At 40.0% G+C, this 20,769-nt stretch overlaps 1 long non-coding RNA gene across 1 annotated transcript in view; it reads right to left on the bottom strand.

The window, feature by feature from the left end:
- Nucleotides 1-991: 991 nt before the first annotated feature.
- Nucleotides 992-20,769, bottom strand: part of LOC125617695 — a 57,699-nt gene continuing 37,921 nt past the window's right edge. The window contains exon 3 of the long non-coding RNA XR_007348768.1: nucleotides 992-1,367. This is a non-coding gene — a long non-coding RNA (uncharacterized LOC125617695). The remainder of the gene's footprint in view (nucleotides 1,368-20,769) is intronic.

The following is a 20,769-nucleotide window of genomic DNA, read 5'->3' as shown; positions in this document are numbered from 1 at the left end:
GTTTGAGGAGACGAAAGGGAAATTAAATTTTAGAGATAATGATAACTTACCCACCCCCACAAATGAAGTAAATCCATAGCAGTGCACATAAATTATATTGGGAAAAACATTATAATATCCTCTTGACTTTTATTATTTTATTTAATTCTCCTAGTCACCATGCTCAGTAGGTCTTTTTATCACCTCCATTTTTACAGAGGAGGAAATAGGGTCAGAAATACTAATTTGCTTGAGGATCCACAGGGAACAAGGGACAACATTTGAGCCTAACATGAAATCTTCCACTCTTCCATGCTGATACTGGCACACAGTATCAAAAGACTGAAGAGGAGGGTCCTCTTCCATATTCCTGAGAATAATGTGGAAGACTTCAGAAGAAAGCCTGTGTTAGTCAGTTTTTCATTGCCGTAACCAAAATACCTGACACCAACAACTTAAAGGAGGAAAGGTTTATTGCGGATCATGGTGTAAGAGGTCTCAGTTCATGGTCAGCTGTCTCTGTTGCTTTGGGCCCAAGGCAAGGCAGAACGTCATGGTAGAAGAGTTTGGCGAAGGAAAGCCACTTCACCCATGGCAGTCAGAAAGTGGGAAAGAGAGAGACAGAGAAGAAGGGGTTGGGACAAAATTAAATTCCTGTAGGCATGTCCCCAGTGACCTATTTCTCTACCCATGGCACCTGTCTAGAGTTTCTACCTCCTCTCAGGAATCCATTCAGCTCTTAATGGATTCATCCACTGATAAGATCATGAGATCAGCACTCTGATAATCCAATCAACTTCCCCAAAGGCCCATCTCTGACCCCTGGTGCACAAGCCTTCAACACATGAAACTTGAGAGATGTTCCAGATTCTAACCATAACGATGGCTAATGAAAAGCAAGTGCAGGGCTGGGGCTGTAGCTCAATGGTAGAGCACCTGCTTCGTATGTGTGAGGCACTGGGTTAGGTCCCCAGCACCACATAAAAATAAATAAATAAAGATATTGAGTCCATCTACAACTAAAAAAAATACTTTAAAAAATAAAAAAAAGAAGAAATAAAAGTAAAGTGGAATGGCAAAGGGGAGGAGTTACTTGAGCATATAGAATAGGGTAAAGAAAGGGGCAAGATAAAGAATATGGAGAGCAGATGGTCAGGGGGTGATAAAAGGACCCCTGGTTTTACTCAGAATTTGGTTGCTCTTGTGTCTGAGTTTCTCACCTTTCTGCCTTCTTGTGATTATCTTCTTCTTTCTTCCTTCCTTCCTCCCTGCTTCTCCCTGGAGAGCCTCCCTGGGATATCTTCCCATAGCAGAGCATATATGTGTGGCCAGATGTTAAATGCAGCTCTTTTTATCTTCCTGTTGCCTCAAACTTTGGGCAGAGGACCCTGAAGAAATAAAACCATAGTTCAAATCATGCTAGACCATCCTTTCAAGACTTACAAGTGTCAGGGGTGACAGGATAGAGACAGGGCCCTGAACCTACCTTTAACCCATATAAGAAATACAAGTTGGAGGGTCAGGAGAGAGGATTTCTTTGAAGAGAGTTGCCAGAGTACTGTGCAGTTCCCATCCCCACCCAAACCCTATGCAAGAGGCTAGAAAGAGATAATTTGAGAGCTTGGCCTGCACTACCTAGAGTCTGAAGGCCTAAGAGACTGGTCTATAACTTAGACTTCCCTATCAAAATATGTCCCATGCACATATTATATGTCTAACAAATATCTGGCAAATGATTAATTGGATGATTGGATGAGAAAAATGAATGATGATTTATAAAAGTGAGAGTTATGAGTAGAACCAAAAAGAAAAGACAGGGGGCTGGGGTTGTAGCTCAGTGGTAGAGCGCTCCTAGCACATGCAAGGCACTGGGTTTGATCCTCAGCACCATATAAAAATGTAAAAAAATAAAATAATGGTATCTTGTTCAACTACAACTAAAAAAAATATTTAAAAAAAGAGAAAAGACAACCATGTTAGGTAATGACAGTGACAGAATATCCACAAACTGTTGCTCAAAAGTTTATGGAATGAATGAATGCAGTGAGAAAACCAGGGCAATGTTGATGGGACAGAGTTTTGCCATATTAGATAGGATTTGTCTAATGGAAAAGTCCACAATGGACTGCAGCATGTTCATGTCCTCTTTCAAGAGTCCTGGCCTCAAGTCAGTCCTTGAGAAGACCAGAGAAAACACAGGCAGCATTAAAGATGAAAACAAACAAATAAACAAATCTCCGGAGCTAAAAGTCACCTGAATCTAGTTAAGGAAAGATTCTAGTTCATGAGTCCTTATATATTTGCCTCTGTTCTTCCTGTCATTCTTTCTTCTACTTCTAATTGTTCCCCCTCCATCTTAGTCTAGTTTTAAACGATAGCATCTGGCAGTAGAAAGGAGATATTGACTCACTTTCCTCTCTGATTAGCAATACTGAGAATTTTCTGTAGCATCCCAGGGCCAAGCCCCAGAAAAAATGTGCCCACCACTGTTCCCAGCATTTGAGTAACATTTGTCTGCACACATCAGCTCCTCAAACCTGGTGCAAATCCTCCATTCTAATGAAGGCCTGCATTTATGATCTTTCTTTTTTTTTTTAAGAGAGAGTGAGAGAGGAGAGAGAGAGAGAGAGAATTTTTTAATATTTATTTTTTTTAGCTTTTGGCGGACACAACATCTTTGTTTGTATGTGGTGCTGAGGATCGAACCCGGGCCGCACGCATGCCAGGTGAGCGGGCTACCGCTTGAGCCACATCCCCAACCCTTATGATCTTTCTTAATGCTCCAGAACCAGTTCCTGAATCACAGATCCTGCCTGTATCTGTGCTCCATCACACCCCATAATAAACAGGGTGCTTCCATCAACACTCTCACACAGCCACACAACAAGAGAGAAATGCAGACACTCACGCACACACATGCATCTCAAAGACTAAATCCAAATGACAATCCTCATGGAGGACTATGAATGCCCTTCACTAGAATAGATTGCCTGGGCTTCCTGATGTCACCATGAAGGAGGATGATCAAACTAGGTTCTAAGAAGTGAACAAGAACAAATCCCACCATACTTCTAATATCCAGGTTATCAAATAAAAGCAGCCAGGGTAAACAAGTCAGGCTATGGGATTTTCCAGATCTATTTATTCAGTCTGATTTGGCATAGGGAGGGATTCTAAGGCAAGGAAATTCCAGAAGGCCCCATACGAGAAGCCAAGCCTTTGATATAAATTTCTGTCGCTCCTCACTTCCCCATGCAAATCTCTCATCACTCCATCCAAATAACTTTCAAAACCACAGCTTCCTCTGTGCCTTGCACTAAGAACATCTGTATACTTCTACTGGGCTAAGCAGCGTACTAAGTACCTGCCCTCCTCCCTGTTGTTGGGAGAGAAGGAGGGCTGAGCCCATCAATAGCTTGGTTCAGTTTGCTTCTACATGGAGAGGGGAGGATCAAAGAGCCAGAAATATTCATTTATGAGGGAAAAGTAAAAGAATTAAATATGTAGAACTTGGCCAAACGATGTCTGAAGGGGGATATAAATACCCACAAGCATTTGAAGGGTGTAACTAAACACCACAAAAATGACTTTTTAAAAAAGATGCTTCAAGTGGCTGTAACTGGGAAAGACTAAAGGAGAGGAAACTCTGACCCGAGAATTAAGGAAATTCTGCCTTCGGCAAGGGCTACTACAGAGGGAGCTGCTGCCAATAGACCCTAGGTTAAAACTTCTACTCTCTAGAATTTTGTGATTTTCTCATTTCCAATCCATTTCTCAGATGCCTTAGTTTGGGCTTAGAAATATATGTTTGAGAGTTGACCTCATGTCTATTTTCTATGCATGTTGTGCATGTATTTTGTTTCCTCCTGTGTCTCTGTTTTCTATGTACTTTTTTGCAGGTAATCCCTAACAGCATAAATGTGTCAATGGCCTGGTGTTGTAGCACCTATGGAAGCAGGTGAACATTAGTTTTTTAGAACAAATAGGATTAGTAATGGTGACTTTAGAAATAAGACACCAAAGGATCCCTGCATTTTGGTGGCTTTGATACCTCAAGCAGATCTAAAGTTTTGGGACAGACCTAGATAGTTCTCCAAATTCTCCAGAGGGAAGAGGAATGGAGTCAGATGAACATAGTCAGAGAATGTATCTTAGCAGTTTTCTCCTGAGACACACTATATGGCAAGTCCTTCTGGAATTTCTAGACGAAAAGAAATCTGTATGGTGAGAACAGCTTTGCTGAGAGTCTTTCAACACATTTATTCCCAGATGGGTTCAGTGTAAAAGCGAAAATTATTTTTTTAAGGAGTGAAGAAATCTCAACAAAGGTTTGGTCTGAATTTAAACTAGAGGTGTAGGCCTCTCTGTCACATGAGGGGTTTACAAGGGGCTCTATGCTTCAATTATAAGTTCTTACTTCATCCGTGTTCTAAGGGAAGCACTGAATTGGATGGAAGTCTGTAGAGTCCAAATCCCTCCATTTAAATAAATACCCAGGTGACCTTGAGTAAGTCAACTCTCTTCTCTTGACAAATATATATATATATATATATATATATATATATATATATAGAGAGAGAGAGAGAGAGAGAGAGAGAGAGAGAGGGAGAAATAATTAGACTAAATCAGTGGGATTTTATTTTTAACTTTTTTTCTTAGGCAGCAGAGTCCCTTTTAAAATATATTACACAGATGTTCAATAAGCTAGATAAAAATGTAACCTTTCTGATTAAGGCAAAACTGAGTGGCCCAGAACCTTGACCACCTACACTCTGCTCTGCAGATCCCAACCTCCAGTCTCCCTCAGGGATCCCTGAGGCATCTCATGGGACATCATTCCTCTCCAAGTAGAAGATTTTGAAAGACACTGGATTCCCTGCTCCCTCAGGTCTTTTCCAACTCTAGTTGCTTGTGGGCTTAAACATCAGCAAGCAAAGAAACAACCTGGGTGGCCGTGATGTGACTGATCTTAAAGACCCTGCTGATGAACAGCAGATTAAAATGACTAAGGAAGGAACTGGTGGTTCAAAGTTTCCTTTAAGATTCAAGATCTAAAGAAAATAAGTCCAGAACAGACGTGCAATAAGAACAAGAAAGTTGGCCCTCTCTCGCCCTCTCGCTCTCTCCCACCTCCCCTTTTTCCTCCTTCTTCCCTTCTCCCCCCTCCCCTTTTCCATCTTCCTCAATCTCTCTGGACCAAGGCCCAGCAAGGGTCTAAAGGCCTGACATAGTATCTCATGGGATATAACCAAGGAAAATACATGTCCAGGTAGACCTCTGAGAGCCTCTAGACCAGGTGCAGAGGACAAGCCAGGAGGAAACTCAGATGCTTTCTGGATTTGGGGTTTCTATGACCTCAGATGTGAGTGTGCTGGGAAGAGAGGAGGAATGCCCAGGACAATCCAGAGCAAAGAAGGCTGAAGATCTCCCTCCCCACCAAAAAAGCCCCCTCCCAGTTAGCTTCAGAGGAAAAGGAGCCATCTATCAGTCATCCAGTTTGAAGGTGATAATCTTACTAAACACAGTTGATGGTCATGCCCAACTCCTCAGAGGACAATTTTGTAATACCCATCAAAACTTTAAAAGTGCATACCATTTAACAAAGACCTTCTACAAGATTATTTTACAGTGTACTCGTAAGATATTCTTTTGTGCACATGTGCAAAAAATATTTCTGCAAATATGTCACTGAGGCTGAGTGTGGTAGGTACACACTTAGAATCACAGCAACTCAGAAGACTAAGGAAAGAGGATCCCACTTGCCCAGCATAGGCAACTTAAAGAAACCTGCCTCAAAAGATAAAAGGTATATCACCCTTGCATTCAATCCCCTTGTTATACTTTAGATATGAGGTGTTCCCCAAAAGCTCATACGTGAGACAATGCAAGAGAGTTTAGAGGTAAAATGTTTGGGTTATGAGAGTCTTAACAATCACTGCATTAATCCACTTGGATGGATTAACTGGGTAGTAACTATAAGCAGGTATAATGTGGCTGGAGGAGACAAGTCATTGGGGGCATGCCTTTGGGGTATATATTTTGTCCCTGATGGGCAAAGCTCAGTCTTTTTCTGCATCTTGAAGCCATGTTCTGAGCTGATTTCCTCCTCCACATATTTCCACCATGATTTTGTGTGACATCTTGGGCCCAGAGCTATGCAGTTGGCCATTCTATGAACTGAGACCTCTGAAACTGTGAGCCCCAAATAAACCTTTCCTCCTCTGAAGTTGTTCTTGTCAGGCCGTTTGGTCACAGAAGTGAAAAGCTGACTAAAACACCACAGTATTGCAAGGGGAAAGAATAAAAGATGTTACTGCAGCATGATGGCAATCACAAAAGACTGAAAATTACTTAAAGGTCAATTGATTAAAATGGGATAAATATATTTAGTTTTGCTCATACAAAGAACTACTATGTAACCATTAAAAAATTAATCAATTTATAATATATGATGACAGAGTTTTAACATCTAATGTTAAGTGAAAAAAGTGAGGCACAAATATTGTGTACAATATGGCATTTTGTCTTATGTAAAAAGGATATGTACACATATATTCTCGCCCACTCACAGAACATTCCTAGAAGTGCTAACAATGGTTTCTTTTTGGGAGAAAAATCAAAGTGACTATGAGGAGATACCTCTGGGAGAAAAATGGTTTCTTTAAATGCCATTCAACTTGGTTTCATAATATGCCTTGTACTTTAAAGAAAACAAAAACAAGAATGTGTTCTAGAACAAAATCTACCAAGTTAATTGAGCTTTCAACAAACCATCACACACTTTAAGAGTTCAAGAATCAGCAGCTAACTAGAAACTAGAAATGGATGGTGCAGCTGACTGGGTCATTAAGACTTCCACTGAAAACCAGTTTGACAATGTGTGCAGTGAGAAAGTACCCAAGAGCAGAAGAGCTGGCTTCTGGTGGTGTCCTTCCCACACTGAGCAAGTCACATGACAAACACTCTCCCACTTCTCATCCACAGAATCCTGTGTGAGCTAGGCAGGCTCTCAGCTGCCTCTCCTCCTGCAGGATGCATGCAGCCTGGCATGTTGTGGTCATTAACTTGAATTTTGGGGTTCTAAGCAGAGCTCTGCTGACCTATTACTTATGTGACCTTGGGCAATATACTCAATCTCCTCAACTTAAATTACCTAATTTGGAAAACACAGTTTTTGTGGAAATTGACCAGGAGACTACCCTAAAACACGTACACAGGAGTACTCTCTATCTGGTAGGCTAATCCCAGATGATCTCAACCTTCATTCCTAGTTCACATGTCACCTTCCCTGATCACCTGATCTAAATGACCGCCCTGCCCTGGTTACTTTCATATCAGGAAATTGTTTAAATATTGATTGCTTAAATGCCACTTTGTTTTATTCCTTCACAGTATGAATTACAATTTTTAATTATCTTGAGTATTAGTTTATTTGTGATATGTCTCACTTCATCTAGAATGTAAACTCCACGCAATTAGCGATGCTATTTTTTGTGCTAAACCACTCTGTCTCTAGCCGCTAGCACAGTGGCTAGCTGATATCCATTTGTTGAATGAATAAAAGTGTTAGCTCCTAGTTGCTGTTGATCCTCACAACTCTGACTCAGAGACTAATGAAATCTCTCTCATTGAGTGGTTGTGAGTATTACTAATCTCATTTTATAGAGGTGCAGAGCCATTAAGCAATGTGCCCAAAGTTATCTAGCTAGTAGTAAGTAGCAGAGCCAAGAGAGAAACTATTTTTTTTTTAACTCCAAACTCCATTCTCTCAAGCACTAAACTAATCTAGGACAGAAAATTCCCTTGACTGGAATTATATACTTACAACTCCTGCCCTGCTCATAATTGCAAGCCTCAAACAACAATCATGTTCAACCTTCAATTCTATGTTGCCTGAAACATCACTAATGGAAGATACTGTAATTAATGGGAAGACTCACTCATTTATGCCACCGCACATTTATCTCCTGCAGTCCCCTCCTACTGACCCTTTAAAGGTCTTTGCTGAAGGCAAAAAACAGAAGATATTCTTGCACTATGCAACAACTCTTTTAAAGGTCCCAGTTGAAGCTCAGAATTGTTTGCAATTACCAAATAGCAAAAGTAACAAGCTGTCATTTGAGTATCACCAAAGTCATCAGAAGAGGTCACATGGAAAGTCTTATTACTTATGGAGAAGGAAATAGCAACTGAAAAGCAGTATTAAAAATATTGAAGCTGAATAATGGCTTACTATGCTGTCATTTTGAAGGTCATGTAAAGTTTATTAGCATAACTTGCCTTAATGCTATTGTTGTAATTGAGCTCTTCAGCATTTGTGAAGTTCTTGGTTATAATGCTCACAAAAATACAAGTACCTGTAAATAATTTCTTCATTTTCAGATATAAATTCCATCATTGTCAAGAAGGAAAAATCTTTTAGACAGAGTTTTGGAGGGAGTAAATGTGAACACTTCCTTGACCAGGGCACCACAGATGGGTAGTATTGCCCTTAGAAAAGAAAAGCACAGAATAGCAACTCTTAGTGATCAATCACACACATTATGGAGAAGATCATGTTGAAGCCTAGGTTTGAAAGCATTTATCTAGAAAAAGCTTTGAAATTTTTTACTTTTACAGTAGAATAAGATAGAAGTTTGCTTGCAATCAAAACCCAAACAGCATATTTGAATACCTTAAAAAAAAAAACTACATGTTCCCAGTGAATAAGAGCTGTGACTGCGTCTGGTTCTTAAAAATCTGTACTTAATTTTGTCTCCAAAGAAGTCAAACTGATCTCCTTTAGAAATAAACATAGCTTCATGGAATGCTATTTTGTGCACATGTATAAATATGGCCAACAGTAGGATCTACAAGTACAGATCTTACAGATTCAAGCCACAAAATAGAGTAGCATCACATTTAAATGGGTCTTTCAGGGACAGAGATGATTAATAGCTAACAAAAATGACAAATAGCAAGTGGTAACTGCAAAGATGTTTTTGAAACACTGTTTGTGAACCACCCTTATAACAAATAACCTGGAAGCATCTAGAAGCACAGATTTCTAAGCTCCTACCATAGTCTTATAATTTTGTGGCTAGAACCATCTCTGTGGTGCAAAAGCAAAACAAAACACCATTTCCAGGTAAGTATATTACATTCTAAATTTCAGAATCACTGGATTATTCAAAGGAGGGCAACTGCCCAGGCCCAGGAAACTGGGCTCCTCACATGCCACATATAATAGAGCAGGATGTGGACAACAGCAAACAGCAGGGTAATTTCTTCTTTGGCAAAGCAGAAAGGAAAGTATCTGTGTAGAATAATCAAATCTATATCTAGACACCTTATTTCACCTCTTCCTCTTCTTTCTTCGATTAAAAATAGTTTCCTCAAGCACAAGAAGGCTCCCTTCCTTCTGCTATAAGGAATACATGGTCATCTCATATATGTAAAATTGAATAAACAGGAAGAATGTAGCTTTGGAGACATAGAGAAATGATAAACTGATTTCTGGAATGATCGTTTATCATGCATAATTTTCAGTTTGAGCAGTACAGGGTGATCAAATAGTCTTCTTGTGGGCAGCTAGATATCCTAGCCTTGGGTTCAAGGGGAGATCTAAAACTAACAACATAAAAGTGATACTAGAAGCTTAAACTGTAGAGGGTAAAGGAGATGGCTAGTGAAGAACAAGCACCAAAGCTTTGGAAACATCAGAAAGAAAATTCCAGAGTCAAGCAATGGGTGACGATGACCCAGGAAGAGCAAGAGTAGCTGACAGACTGAAGTGACAGAAACAAAAGGGAAAACATACAGAAAAAGACATGATCAACAGTGTCAGGTACAAAAGAGCACACACAATATAAATCCAAAGTGCACCTAGTGAACTTGGCAATTGGGTGACTGGTAATCTCTGTAAGAGATGTTTTCACACAGTGCTGTGGTCAAAGGCCAGACTGCAGAGAATTGAGAATCCACAAGCAGGTGAAGAAGTTAAGATAACCAACAGGGACCACACTTGAAGGAAGTTTGGCTGGGAGAGAAGGCACACTATTAATGGATTTGTAGGAAGGAATAGACAGATGCTTAGTTATGGATCAAGGAAAGAATCAGTAAGGGGAAAAGAATAAAGATATAGAATGTAGTGAGAATAATTTGTAAACCAAGATATGTTAGTCTGCTCAACCTACTGTAACAAACTTCTATAGACTGAGCAGCTCAACAAACAAACATTTATTTCTCACAGTTCCAGAACCTAGAAAGCCCTGATCTTGGGCTTTGTAGGAAGAGTTTGTTTCTGGTGAGGTTTCTCTTCCTGGCTTGCAGTGGCTGCCTTCTTGCTGTGTTCTCACATGGCCAAGAAATAAAGAGCTTCAGTTTCTTCATCTTCTTATAAAGACACTAACCCTACCTATTGGGGTGCCTCCCACTCTCATGACCTAATTAAACCTAATCACCTCTAAAAGCCCCACCTCAAAAATACCCTCACATTGAGGGTTAGGGATTCCAAACATGAATTTTGGAGGAATACAAACATCAGTCCTTAATAAGGATATGTTATGTTATATAAAGCAAAGAGGGAAGACTCACATTCAACAGGAAAGGAACGTCTTACTATGATAAAGGATATAGGAAAGTAGATACAGATAAGTTAGCAGGTGAAGAATAAAGGAGAGAAATGAATAAAGTCACAACTAATGACCTCAATTTCCCCTAGGTGATATAAAAGAAGGGCATGTCTCTGGATGGCAGGTGATGGGATTAGAATAGAAATGATTTGAGGACTTGAAATAGCTCTGACCATACTCTGTGGGAAAGAAAGCTGATCATGGGAAAATGGAAGAACTGATGAGCTCAGTTGAGACCTGATCAAGTTTAAGACCATGAACTATTAGCGGGACCATCAGACAAGGATGTATAATTTTCTCCAGCTGCACTCGGCATCCTGGTGATAGCTGCAGAGAAAGTCATCTCAGTGGTTAGCTTAAACAGAACCGAAGGGAGGGTCAGCAGACAAAGAGGTTAATTTTTTTCTAGTCCTAGGCATTGAACCCAGCACAAAAAGGTTCCCTTTCTTCTGCTATAAGGAATACATGGTCATGAGTTATATCCCCAGCCCTTCTAAAATTTTATTTTGAGACAGGGTATAACTGAGTTTCCCTCAAACTTGCAATCTCCCAGTCTCAGCTTCTTGAGTACCTGGGATTTTGGGTGTGTGCCACCACACCCCATAAGGTTAAATAATTTTCACTAGAAATATTAAATAGAAATTAAAGGCAATCAAAAATTGGAGCAAAAACATAACCTTTAGCAGGGTTCCAAACTCCCCATAAATGTTGGATACAAAGTGATCACAAATGTTGAAAGTGACATTTATGACAGGGTGAGGGGGAGTGGAATAGCTAGGTTGCATAAAACCCAAAGGAAAAGAGACTGGCATGACGATCCAAGAGAAAGCTTTTAGTGTGACATGAGGAAACACCTTCCCTGGGCAATGATGGGCAGTACAAGAATGAATGACTTTCCTTTCTTCAACAGGGCCATTGAAGAATCAATTTCAGTTAAAGCAAGAGGTAATCTTAAAAGTTTAGCATGTAGGAAAATTAATTAAAATAAAATGAGCCTCCATACAGGGACAAGGCAGAAGTAAGCAATGGGAGATGGCTCAGTGAGGAGGGAGTCCATGGCAATGAGGAAGCTGGTAGAAGTTCAAAAGAGATTCTTGTTGTTGGTCCACAATTCATTCAGTCCTGGCCAACTTCAACCCTGTGGTGTGCCCCTCCCATACCCAGTTTTATGGGCTCCATTGCACTTCAACATGTCTCACCTTGACTTCCTAACTTAGATGAGAAGGCCTTCTCTTCTACCCGTAATAGTGCTGTAGACCCAGCCCAGCCTTTGCCCAACAGGGGGCCTGTTTCTAACAGTCTCAGGATGAGAGTCTTGTTCTTTGTTCACCATCACAATTTAAGTTCCAGACCTCAGTTCTGTCCACTTCCCCTGAATTTGATCTTGGCCTCTAACCATATTTTCCTGGATCATGATACCATATCTTTTATGGTTCAGATCTGGATGTGTTGAAGTCTTGCTCCTGGATGCAGCAATGTTCAGAGGTAGAGCTTTGGAGAAGTGATTGGATGATGAGGGCGAAGCCAGAATTAGACAGGCAGTCAGTATAGTAAATTGAGTAAATTGAGTCAGGCCAATTTTGAGTGAGTCCCCAGAAGTTGGAGACTGTCCCCTGAGGAATTGAAATGTTAATTCCTTCAGAATCCTTCCTCCACCCTTATCAAGAACCTGCCATGGCTCCAAACTGTTGCTAAGGTAACCTGACCCAGGAATTGCCCCTCTCTACAGGGAGCTATAAAGTTGTTAATTAATGCATCCAGGGCTGCACCATCCTTCCCTTCCCCCTTCAGCCCACCTGTTTCCCACCTTCTGGCCCATCCCACCAAACATTCCTGGGCCTAGTCCTGGGCCTAGTCACATAAGCTAGAAGGAGAAAAATAATGGGGAAAAGGCAGAAGAACAAAGGAAGCCTAGGACATATAAAAAGCAGAATACCTCGCTTCTTGGGATACCAGGATACCAACTATGGCCCCCTTCTCCCTCCCAGGAGAAGTCTGTGTTACCCCTTCTTAAACCGGCTTTATAGGCTTGCCTCAGTTGTGCTTCTCTAATGTTCAAACTTCAACATTTGAGGGAGCAGAACTCATCACGAAACCGGGCGGTATCAAGGGCTCTGACCTCATCAGTGGGTTAATAATTTGAAGGCATTAATGGGAGCTGTAGGAGGTGGGACCTAATTGAAGGAGTAGGTCCTTAGGCAGACCCTTGTGGACTCTATCTTGTACCTGGCCCTTCTTCTCTTCTCTTTCATTTCCTGGCTGCCATGAGCTGAACAGCTTTCCTTTGCCATGCCCTTCCACCATGATGTTCTGCTTCACCACAGGCCCGAAGCAGTGACTGGAACCATGAGCCAGTATAAATCTTTCCTCTTCTATATTGTTTTTGTCAGGGATTTGTCACATTGATGAAAAACTGATTAAGAAAACATCCAACCAACAGAAATCTTCTTCAGCCTGCCTCCCCACGTATGCACCCTTAAGACTCTGCATGATTCCACACACATTCATTTTTCCTGTTGAGATGCAGCTCCGTGTTGAACCCTCTTCAAGGATTTTTCCTCTGTCTACTTTATTCAGTCTTCTGGCATCAGTGGTGCAAAGACTTCAATCATGGGGTTGAAGGGATGAGAGCAAACTATCTGACATGATCGATTAAGTATTGGAGGCAAAATGAAATCAAATAGAAGTGACCAGGACATTAATTGATTGTGAGGGAGGTGATGGTTGTGTAGGCTTTAGGAAAGCAGACTTTCAAATCCTTGGATAGGATATCAGAATGATCACTTGTCTGAGACTCTTGATAAAGAAAAGGGAGAAAAATTAGGAAACTTCTGCAAAACTAAATTCCAACAATACAATTGCAAATGCATGTCAACACACAAACAAGCAACTCATGAGAAAAATACAAGTAGCCATAAATGTGAAAAATGTTCAGTCTTATTAGCAATCAAAGGAATGCAAATTAACAATAAGACCATTTTTATCTAGACAATTGACAGAAATTTTGAAATTGTGCTGATAAGAATGCAAGGAAATCAGCAACCGTGTTCTTAAATGCTATTGGTGATGGGGGAGCACTGCTATCTCCTATTCAGAAAGCATTAGCAAGATGTGTCCAAAGCTTTAAAATATTTTGGATTCATCAAGAATATTGTTCTGGGAAAATGAATGACATGGAAAACAATCATAAAATATTTATAGGTGAAAAAAGTTTACAAAATGTCATGTGTGGTATGATCCCAATTTCATGATGACAGGTTTATGTTTATATACATCTATTTATACACATAATATACACATGTAGTATTTGCATAGATATACATAGAAAATGACTGGAAAGATATCAAGTGTTAACACTAATTATCTCTGGGTCATAGAATTATGGTAATTTTTTTCTTCTTGATAGTTCAAAAGTTTACTACAATGTAAAATTATAACTTTGGTATTCAAAAGAAGACATTTTTAAAGTTGGTTCTTTAAAAAGAAAGAGCAGAAAGACAAGTTCACAGCCTTAGGTAAAAAAAAGAAATGGGAGAAAAGATGTTTCCAGAGGACAAGATGGATACTAAGGGATCTTGCTAATACATTAGGCCTTTTTAAAAATAATTCAAAAGATGAGAGAAGGGGAAACACCCAGAACAAATAGAAAAGGCTGAAACACAGGGTCAGGAGTTGAAAGCCAAAACAAAATTAGGCGCATACTAAGTAAAATGACAAATAAAAGGAATAGTTTACTTATGTTAGGCTGAGAAGAACAATAATGGTGTACAAGCTTTGGGGGTCAAATGAGGTAATATATAACTTATATTTCCTAGCCTACACAAACATAGAAATAAAAATAGCATAATAACAGACACAGATAATATTGCTTGGCTTCAACCCCAGCCATTTTGTAGGACTTCTAATATACACTCACTAGACACACACACACACACACACACACACACACACATTTCCTTTCCTACGTCTTTTGGAATCCCCAAGGGTAAAAACAATACCAAACCATTGGGGTTTTTTTGTTTGTTTGTTTGTTTGTTTTTTAGAGAGAGAGAGAGAGAGAATTTTTTTAATATTTATTTTTTAGTTTCTGGCGGACACAACATCTTTGTTTGTATGTGGTGTTGAGGATTGAACCCAGCACTGCGTGCATGCCAGGTGAGCGTGCTACTGCTTGAGCCACATCCCCAGCCCAGCCATTGGGTTTTATAGCTGTGATTGCCATTTTTCTCTTTTCCTTTTCTAACTCTCCCGGTAGAAGTTATGGCCAACATCAAAGGTGGCAGTTGCTGCTATTGCTAAAAGATCCACCACCACTTTCAACCTCTCTATTGCCCAACACCAGCGCTGCTCACAGTTTGCCTTCTTAGTGATCCACAAATCTACTAACAAATAGTCCTGTCAGCACTCACCTGCTCTTATGACAGCCCCCTCACTCCTAGTGCCAGATCTAGATTAGAGGACAGTTGTGGTGACACATGCTGGGCTGTTCTCACAATCAGCACTCCCTGTGATAACTGGCCCATTTGCCTTGGGCCAGCTCCTTGGTCTTCACTCTCCTTTCCTTATCTCCTTCTGTCATTCTGTCCATGGAGGTTCCTCAAACCCCAAGTACTGTCAAGCTGGCTACACAATGCTCTGGGCAGATAGCCTCACACCTAACTTCTAGGATGACTACTCTTTAGGCTGAAGCTGAGATTCTTACCACACTAATGAAGGACTCCATGATTCCTCTGCTCCTATTTGCTTCCAGTTTCTTTGTCATAAAAAGATCTTTTGCAACTTGTAGGATGAATTTGACTAAGAGGGACTAAAAATACAAAGTAATTTAAGAGTTCGTGAGATATGACCTATTTGTTCAGAATCAGTGCTCTGAACAGTGCTCTGACTCCTTTTATGAAATCTGGATGAAATGATCATGCTCAGTCACCAGTGAGGAGCCACAGAAAACCACAAGAGGTGCCACAGACTGCTAGAGGGGTTGCTGCCCGGGGTTGGGGGTTGGGGAGGGTCAGAATCCACAAACAACACAATGGTGAATTTGATCCTCACACAAGTTAGTTTAGATGTTCTTTCTTAATAGAGTAGCTATTCATCTCAGGCCACAGACTAAAGAGCACAAGAGATGTAGCTTTCTTGATTTTTTTTTTTAATCACAACTTTATTTCTCAGTATGAGCCCCCATTTCCAAACTAATACAAAAAAATAATAATAACCTCAGTCCTTCCCAAGATTGCTCCAAAATGTGAGAAGCAAGTAGAGCAAAGCACAGGGTCAGGGGGAAAATCAGCTCCTTAATTTTCTCTGAGAAATCCACTGTCCTGTGCTTATTGCCTCTTTGGGTCCAAAATTGCAAAGCTTACGAGAAGGAAAAACAATCACTAAACATTGATAATTAACCCTGCTAAACAAAGTTATACTGCATTTTTACTATGGTCATAGTTGGTCCAGTGTATCAATATTTCAGCAGAATAACTTCAGAGGTCTTATGATTTTTTTATGATGTAGAAGCTGTGTGAGCCAATTCCTCCATCTCTCTCCACTTTTCTCTCTTCCTCCCCTGACTCTCTGCAATGGCAGCCTTGGAAGTCCCATGTTCCACATGGTCCCCCTATAAGATGGAAGCAGCCTTGATTCCCAGGTCCCCACCTGCAGAAAAGCACTGCCTTGGAGAGTCACTCAACCCACATTGGAGTATGATGTGAACGAGAAATAAATGTCCATCATATTAAGCTGTTGAGGTTCATCTACTGAGGCAGCTAGACCTACATGCCTCACACAGCAGGACAGGAGAACACTGAAATGTGCGCGGGAGGACAACACCAGCCATGTATAGTCTGGAAGTGTGACTAATAATTGTCATCATCATCCTCATTGTCGGAAAGAACATTTAGGCTTCAGAATATTAGAGATTAAGTCCTAACTTGCCTCTTACTAGCGATAACAAGATACTTCTCTTAGGACCTCATTTGATAAAGAGAGAAAGCAACATTTGTCTCTATAATGGTTGTGAGAATTAACACAGAGAAATGTGAAAACATTTTATGAACTGATATGCAAATGTTAAGTGTTTTTACCAATAGTCGTTGAATTATTTCTAGTTATTCACTGCCACTCACTGTCAGGTTCTTTCAGAGCATTCCTATAGGGGCATACATCCTCAGCCCATTGATGGTGGGACTGGTCCTCTGACTTGCAGAAGCTCCAAGAACTATTGGAGTTCTGGAGTTCAGTACAAATCATAAGTAATAAATGCTTACTGGAAGCTGCTGAGATTTGGTGATTGTATGTTACTGCAGTATAACATAAGTAAGCTTTTGCTAAGCAGAATATTAACCAAAGTGAATTAATACTGGAATGTTTTGTAGACAAAGGTGCTGCAAATTAATGTGATATAGTTTTCCTTCCTTGACACCTTTCTAAATGACTTTTCTTTCAATCATTTATTGAAGTAGAAACAATGCTTAAGTGTACATAGGACATGATCCTGAGGTCAATAGCTAAAGTCTGTATAACAGAATAAACACCCAAAAAGAGAATATGCCACTTAACTGGAAGAAATAAGTTCTTCCACATAATTGCAAGATAAGGAAGATGGTAGTTCTAGTGAAAATATATGAAGTTTTATTTAATAATCAACAGAATAAAAGGCAAGAGGATAAAGTGGTTATCCCCAAAATGGCCTTCAGATTATATTTATGTGACTCAAAAAACTTAACACCAAAACCACAAAAAACCTAACCAATAAATAGTCTAAGGAACTAAACAGACACTTTGCAGAAGATGTACAATCGATCAACAAATATATGAAAAAATGTTCAGCATCTCTAGCAATTAGAAAAATGCAAATTAATACTACATTGAAGGGTTTGGGCCGGGGCTCAGCGGTAGCACACTTGCCTGGCATGTGTGAGGCAATGGGTTCAATTCTCAGCACTGCATATAAATAAATAAATAAATAAATAAAGGTCAACAACTGAAAAAAAAAAAAAACTATTCTGAGATTCCATCTCATTCCAGTTAGAATGGCAATTATCAAGAATACAAGCAAAAATAAATGTTGGTGAGGACGTGGGGGAAAAGGCACACTCATACATTGCTGGTGAGACTGCAAATTGGTGTAACCACTATGGAAAGCAGTATAGAGATTCCTCAGAAAACTTGGAAAGGAACCAATATTTGATCTCATTATCCCCACTTCTTGGTTTATACCCAATGGACTTAAAATCAGCATACTATAGCTGCCACATCAATATTTATAGCAACTCAATGCACAATAGCTAAATTATGGCACCAACCTAGGTATACTTCAACAGATGAATGGATAAAGAAAATGTGGTACATATGCACAATAGAATATTACTCAGCCATAAACAAGAATGAAATTATGGCATTTGCTGCAAAATGAATAGAACTGGAGAATATCACACTAAGAGAAATAAGCCAATTCAAAAAACCAAAGACGGAATGTTTTCTCTGATATGCGAATGCTAATTCCCAATAAGGAGAAGTGGCTAAGGAAGAATACAGGCATTTTGGATTAGACAGAGGAGGGTGAAGGGAGGGGAGGGGGCATGGGAGTAGGAAGCATAGTAGAATGAATCAAACATTATTACCCTATGTGCATAAATGATTACATGACCAGTACAATTCTACATCATGTACAACCAGAAAAATGAAAAGTTATACTCCATTTATGTACAATGTATCAAAATGCATTCTATTGTCATGTATAATTAGAACAAATAAAAATTTTTAAAATATATAAAGAAACATGATATCCCAAGTCTAGGCATGGTAACACAGTACTGTAATCCCAGCAACTCAGGAGGCTGAGGCAGGAACATCAAAATTTGAGGACAACCTCAGCAATTTAGCAAGGCCCTAAGCAACTTAGTTTGACCCTGACACAAATTTTTAAAAAGTAAAATAAGGTTTTTAAAAGGTGGAGATGTAGCTCAGTGGCAGAGTGCCTAATACAAAAAAAAAAAAAAGTGGTACTAGAAGAGTTTCAAGTAACTTCACAACTGTGGCCATTTTAATTTATTACATTCTGTTTTAAAGTGTAGACCCTAAACTGAAAGAATTGGATTTGGTTTCACTCAAAAAATAAAATAAAAAAAAATAAACAGTGACCAGGTTACATAAAACATGTATAAACCTTTATAAACCTTGTAGGAGAAGACAGTAGGAAAACTTGGAGAGGAAACGAAGAGGCCACTACTATAGGGGAATTTAAATTTTTAAATTTAAATATGTAAAGGCTGTTTTCTAGAATAAACATTGGAGTAATTCTGCATGACTTTGAAATGTAAAACAAAGGCCTAGGAAATTTCTTTTTTAAAAGAGGGGGGTTTTAATAAACAAATACCCTCAAAATTAAACAGACTGCTTAGGATATGTTGGTAGAACCATATAGGAGCACAAGCAATGGTGCGTCTCAGTGATAACTGAAGTGTCTTTTAAACGTGAAAGCTCAAAACCAATCTGCAGAATGTAAGACTGGATTAGGCCAGTGGAAAGCCTTGGGGAGGCTATTAATGATTCACAATTTGCACATCCTGTTGGAAAATGAATTTCACTTACCAAGGAGAAGTGCAAACGTGGAATTACGGAAGTAGATTCCCACAAAGGGGGAACCACCCTCACTCCCCACAGCCAGGATAGCCAATATGCTTTTACTTTTGGAAATAGGTTGCTCTGGAACAAATGGGCCTTCTTCCTCATGTCAGCAAAAGAAAGACACATCTTTGGCAAACCATCTGCTCCAAACATGGCATTTTCATTTTTTATTTCTCCAAAACAGAGGGGGAAATGGCTATGGGAATACAACTCATCCCAACTGGTAAAAGAAAGGCAAGGGGCCAACATAAATATTACAGCATGAGGCCGAACCAGAGGAGAAATAAGATGAAAAATCAGTCTTTCCAAAAAGGTTCTCGCAAAATAAAAGGCCCTGCCAAGGACAGCCACAGATACAGCACCATGAGCCAGAGGAGAGCTTTAATCAGGAAAAGCTGGCTCCAGGCGTTGTGCATGCAGCTTCAACCTGCCTTTAGCATGTCACTTTCTGAAAGTTAGGAGACAGAAGGTTCATTTGTGGCCAGATTAAAATAGCAAAACACACTTTGAGAGGCAGCTCTGGTAGGATTCACATTTCAATAGGTTTTTACCCATTCCTCCCATAAATCTCTGTCTTTTCTCCTGGGGGGGGGCCACTTCATTTGATCTGACAGTTTCAACCATTGTCTTTAGGCTGAGCACCTCTAAATCTAAATCTGAAAATCAGATCTACCAAAGGAATTAAGGACCTTCATATCCTATGGCTTATTAAATAACTCCTCCTTGGATCTCCTACTGACAGCTCAAATTTAAAGTGTTCCTGTCTCAGGAAATGACAAATACCCAGGTCAGAAACCTGGAAGTCCTGGTCCTTATTTTCCTCTCTCAACATCTCCCATTTGTACTCTACCTTCTCCGGCTCTCCACCTCCCCACCCCCACCCAAATCCTATTAACTGTGTCTACCAAGCACTTCTTTCTACCCTGGTTAGCATGATTTATTTCAGCCATCATCCCTCACCTAGATCACTGCAACAGTCTCCCCAGTGGTTTTCATGATTCTAACCATACCACACTCTAATCTGCTTTCCACACAATAACCAGAATAATTTGAAAATGCAACCGGATCTTATGCCCCTGTAAAACTTCCAAAGATTCTCTTTTGCCATCAGGATAAAGTTTTCAAAATCACTAATACAGACCACACAACCCTTGTATTTCAGTCTGTACCTCTTCCCTAACCCCTCTCTAGCCATTTCCCTCTTTGCCCTCTTCCCTTGCACATACCCCCTCACAACAACAACAACAAAAAAAACCTTCATCATAACTCACTGAATGTATCATATTCTCTTTTTACCTCTGAACCTTTGTACAAAACTTTTTTGTGGCAAATTGCAGTGAGTTAACTGGTATTCAGATTTCAGGTCCACAGGGAAGCCTAGCAGACCTTGCTGGTACTTCCCTACCACTAAGCACTTGGCCCCTCAGCCTTCATCAGACTGTCCCCCATACCCACCAACAGCTCCCTGAATCTCACTGCTCCTCCCACTTATCAGGCCGCCCTGGACCAGCAAAGACTGTGAGTTTCTGGGAAACCTGCTCATCTGACTTGCTCACCC

This window comes from Marmota marmota, unplaced genomic scaffold (assembly GCF_001458135.2).
Source record: "Marmota marmota marmota unplaced genomic scaffold, marMar, whole genome shotgun sequence".
Lineage (NCBI taxonomy): Eukaryota > Metazoa > Chordata > Mammalia > Rodentia > Sciuridae > Marmota > Marmota marmota.
This window is presented reverse-complemented; position numbering and strand designations above follow the sequence as displayed.